The sequence below is a fragment of the Schistocerca americana genome, chromosome 5 (genome assembly GCF_021461395.2).
Source record: "Schistocerca americana isolate TAMUIC-IGC-003095 chromosome 5, iqSchAmer2.1, whole genome shotgun sequence".
Lineage (NCBI taxonomy): Eukaryota > Metazoa > Arthropoda > Insecta > Orthoptera > Acrididae > Schistocerca > Schistocerca americana.
In genome coordinates this window covers 670,327,549-670,333,132 of record NC_060123.1, presented here as the reverse complement: position 1 = coordinate 670,333,132, position 5,584 = coordinate 670,327,549, and positions in this window count along the sequence as shown.

Genomic DNA, 5,584 nt, shown 5'->3' with positions numbered 1-5,584 from the left:
ACCATAAAAATTGGGGACCACGAAGCAGACGAAGTGAAGGAATTCTGCTACTTTAGAAACAAATTACGTATTACGCCTGAAGCTAGGACGACATAAAAACCAATCAGAACAGGTAAAGAGGGCATTTCAGCCAAAATAGGTCTACTAATATCAAATAACACCTTAATTTTGAACATTTCGAGAACAACATTGTACAGAGGTGAATCATAGAGTGTGGGAAAACCAGAAAAAAGAGTATCGAAACGTCTGAGATATGATGCTACAGAAGAATGTTAAAAATTAGGTGGACTGATAAGATAATAAACGAGGATATTCCCTGCAGAATCGACGAGCAGATGAACATATGGAAAACATTGACAAGGAAAGATATATGACTATACGATATGTGTTAAGTCATCCGGAATAATCTCCCTAGTGTTATGGAGGTTGCAGGAGGTAAAAATTTAATGGGAAGACATCGAGAGTGAAATACACCCAACAAGTAAATGCTGACGTTGAGTACAAGTGGTACTCTGAGCTCTCAGATGAGTCTGAGCTAGGAGAGGAATCCATGGCGGTCTGCATCAAACCAATAAGAAGACTGACAACAAAAAAAAACATGATCTAGATCGAAGAAAGTGAAATTAGAGTTATTCTGAGAGTACAAGAGTTGAATGAAAAGTAATGCCTCCACCTTCGTAAATTGGGTTTGGGTGGGAATATTTTAATAAATCAAACGCAGAAATAATCATTAGAATGTGGATTTTAATTACCAATATTCACTTTTCCACATAATCACTAACCAATTGGATACATTTCTGCCTACGATGAACAAGTTTTTTGAAGCCGTCGTGGAAGAAGTCGACACTGTGTTTCCGGAACCACAGTCTCTCAGTTATCTCGACGTCTTCATCAGAAGCATAATGATGTTCCCGCAGATCGTCTTTCAGAACAGATGGAACTCAGCCGGTGCTAAATCTGGACTGTATGGAGGGTGCCGTACGGTGGTGGGATTCAGTCTCTGAAGTTCTGCCGTGGTGGCACGTGAAGTGTGTGGTTTGGCATTGTCATGCTGCATTAAAACAAACCCACACGTTGTTGTGAAATGGCGACTGTTCTTGCAGTTTCTCTCTGAGTGATACGACGATCCTCCTGAATCAATCTGTCAACATTTTGCTTATGAAACTCGGTGGTTGCTGTCACAGGACGTCCAACTCTTTGTGAGTCACGCAGGTCAGATGTTCCCGCCTCAGTATCTTTAAACTTACTCGCCCAACTACGTACAGTACTCACATCAATACAGTCACCATAAACGGCTTTCATTCTCTGATGAATTTCCTTTGGGGTGACACCTTCTGCTGTCAAGAATTCAAAGACTGCACGTTGCTTAAATCGGATTGTCCGTCCGTCTGCGCAAGGTTCCATACTATACACTGTAACAACACAACCGTTCAATGCTAAGCTTCCCACCAACTGGAGCTGCAGAGAAGCGGCTACGGAAGAAACCAGTACCTGCCGCATACCAATGCTGCCAACTATTGAAGAGTTACGAAGGTGGAGGCATTACTTTTCAGTCAACCCGCGTATGTGGATGTGACATTAAGGTACAATATTGAACTAGTGTGACTTGTTGGATTATATAAAGTATCTAGCTTGAAGGACTGTATATTTTGGAGAAAGATGGTTACGAAAAAATAAATGTATAGACATTAGTGGCGATGGAGCATAAGGCATTGTTTAGTTGTATAGTGTGTCAGTAGGGTGGATCTGGACGGATGATTTGGATTTGGTGGAGGAGATTTGGTATTACATTTTCAGAAGTGAGTGGATTGCATAGGTCGTAATGATGGGAAAATGGATGGGATTGTAGGTTAGGACATTATTTCAAGAGATGGTTGGCTTTGCAGGGGGACAAGTGGAGGGGTTTGCAGTCTAAGTATAGGTGACAGTTTAGATTAGGCACCTGAGATATCGGTTTGACTGAGATAGAGAGCTAGAGGGCTTAATGCAGTGTCTTCAGCGATAAATGAGGGCGCCATTAGCAAGTAAGTGGTCTGTAGTTGAAGGGAACTTTGAGAATATGCGTCTTATGCGCCTTACACGCCTTCACAGCTATTAGAACTAAAAAAATACATACCGGCTCAATCTTCCTACTTGCTAACGTGGGACCAAAGCTGTTGTGGATCTGAAGGGCTTTGCAGGTCTGATAATCGTTCCCGCTCATCTTTATCTTCCGTGATCTCATGATCAACTCCTTTGATCACAGCATGTGATGGCAGGAGGGCCCCAAGAAGGTTGGGATTGTTTGGGGTGTGGGGACTGAGAGGGAGCAAGGACACAGTGTAACAAAAGCTTGCTGTAGGAAGTTTACATAGCAGGAGGGAGTGGAAATCAGAATTTTATTATGACAGAGTATGTAAATGGCACAAAATAGGATGTGTTTAGATTGGTCACGTAATTTTTTACTTCGAAAATTAGGGTTTTGGATTGAAGAATTTTGGGTTAAGCTGGGTTAAAAGAATGAAGTGAGATGGAACAGAAATTTTGAGGATACAGTCCATAGGTTCGGTGATCTGATGTCTATATGGCTCTTTTTGTGTTCTAGGATAGGTGAGTGCAGTGCTGAATGGTTCTTTTGAGACGTGGTTCGTGGGGGTGTTGGTTGGTCTGACGGTTTGGATTTGTTGTGGTGTCATGTCTCACCCAGATGTGGTGTAGATGTTATTGGTAAAGATGTGGCAGCTGGCTGTTAAGCTGATGTGGCTATGACTGTTACATAAAATACTAGTGCGGCTGTGACTGCTGGGTGGAATAATGGTGGTGCTAATGGCACTAGGAAAGTCAGTAGCTGCAAAATAAATAGCTGATGAAACTGATGTGTGTGAGGACGTGAGAGGAAAAATTCTCAAACTGTCGTGACAGTGTAGTAGCTTGGAAAGATAGGAAATGCGAGGTGAATGGGGAGGGCGGAGGGGGGGAGTTACATAATGAATATGTAAGAAAGATATAGGTGATCGTAGGAGCGAAATATAGACATGTGTATATAGCAATTGATGTTATGGTAGCAGGATATTCATTGGAAACAAGCAGTGAGTGTTAGGAAAAGATACTGGGTTGTGTCTTAGCAGTAACACGAAGATACGAAGAAAACAAGCGGTGAGCAGTAGGAGAAGATAGTAGACTGTGTGGCATGGGTGATAGTAGTCGCATGGTACGCAAGTTAAAGAGCAGGTGGGAGATGTACCACAGGCGGCGGCTACTAAGATGACAGATGATGATAGCGACAATGGCGACACGGTTGAGAGAGGATGACTGAGCACGTGACACGGAAGACAGGCGATGACGTACGCGAAGTTCCAGCGGTGACTTCAGTGACGCACAGCCGGCAAGGAAGTTTTGCTCAAATGTGGAAATTACACTGAGAGTAGCCCATGCTAGTCACTCATTGCTGAAAAAAAGAAACTGAAATACCGAGAGCGCTGCACAAGAGTTACAAGCAACAGCGACCATGTACAAATCACGTCCCGAAACACACCCTAGATCACAACATGATGCACGGGACTACAGAGATTCAAACACTGATGTGGAAACAGATGAACATATAGACACGGACGATGATTTGAACACTCCAATATCACCAGGTACATATACGGCATAATAGCAAATCACACGACTGCAACAATACTACAAGTGATACAAACATGGAATTTAGAAATAAATTAATAATAGAAATAAAACAACTATTTTTCATGTTTGTACAAGTAAAACAAGTAATTATTTAGTTCTTTGGATCATTATTTTCGAACACGTAAATGTGTAACAGGTGAAATGTGTAAGATGCAAACTGCAAAACATAAAAGTACAGTATATATGCACTATAAGACATATATACACAAACATAAGCGGACAACATAGATAAGAAGCACCCTTCGGGGAGACGAGGCTCGAGATCAACTTCCGAAACTTCTCTCCCGCTTACGGCGCTGTTCAGTGGAGGATGGTAGAGTTAAAATCACAACATATGTACAAACATACATACAGTAGTAGCTATAGTAGAACAGAATATGCTAGCTCAGGTGAGACAGGTTCAAATTTTTTGCTGTCTAAACCTTTCATCTGGTGTATTGTTTCCTCCTTAAGAATATAGTAATTTTTTCCAACTGCACTTTATGTATCTTGTGATTTTTCTTGTTTTGTTTTTTTCTTTTTTTAAGTAACAATTTAATTATATAAAAATAAGAAAAGTACCAAAATTCTGAAAATTGTCTGGTTGGCTGTAGCAAACGACCCACTATAGTCACCAAGGTGGTGGGCCGCTCTATAATGTTAATAAATAAATTGATTAATTAAATAAATAAACTCTCTGGTGCGAAAGTTGTCACCGTTGACAGCTGGAGAGACACTAGCGCTCCAAGCGGTGAGAAAGCAGTCAGTCACATGTATCGTAAAGATAACGTTTGTTTTTAATTATTTTTCTACTTAATTGGCAAATTAATTGTTATATTTTTGCGTTCCATACATTAGTAAATTACCGAGAGACATGAAGTATTGTGACATTAATGTAAAAACAGTTGAATCTCACTGATTTAATGACACAGACTACAACTTATTCATGAAGAAATACTTTTGAATATAACTACGTATTGCCTCGCTGGCAGTAGGAAGATGCATGAAAAGCATATATTTCAGTTCATCAGGCTACCTTCCATTCAGAAGGCTGTTGCACTCAGCGACTGTTGTATTGACTTGTAAATAAAACATTTCAATTATCAGACGCCCTTTTTTAAATTTTCTTGGCAGATCTAGATTTCAGCTAGAAACTATCCATTCTCAATGCACTATCATTTTTAATCAATGCAGCTGTGGATGAAGCCCGACCAACAGGTATTACATGCATTGATCAGAAATCTATTATTTACAAGACATGTTTCAGTTGTTGTCGGTTCTTATTATGATAGACACTTTCCTTGACACGTAAAAATTTTATTAGAGTCGACACTTTATTCGACTTTCTAATACAGGAATATTTTTGTAAATGTAATTACTTTTGCTTCAAAACGAAGATGTTGAAGATTCTTGCTGTTTGTGGCTAAGTTGTAACAATAATTGTGGAAGTGATTACCTCTGTGCTGGGGAACAGTTTTCATGTTTTTGACGTTTTATCACGTCTGCGTGGTTAACCCTTTAGCTACAGAAGTGGTGACTTATGCGGTACGCTCAATAATGTAGCTATTGCATTCCCTTCCGGCTTTCTATGTTCCACATCCACTTGTTTGGTTTGATGTGTAGCGAAGATAACTTCACATTGTTGAGTAGCTATACGACGTCTTTCAGCAAAAGATCAAGTCTTCTGGTGTTCACTAGCAATTTTTTGTTATTAAAGGAAAATTTTATTCTTCATTAAATATCTGAACATTACAAGGGAGTCGTATATAAATTGTCCTGTAATGTGTTGTTTCATATCCCCTAGGGTACTTAGGAAACCAAAGAAAGACATTTTTTAGCTATTGCCGATTTTTATGGCACTACATACGTTCCCTCTTATAAAAACTATGTTACAAATCAATATAACCGGTGCTATTCCCGCCCATCCGATATCATATTT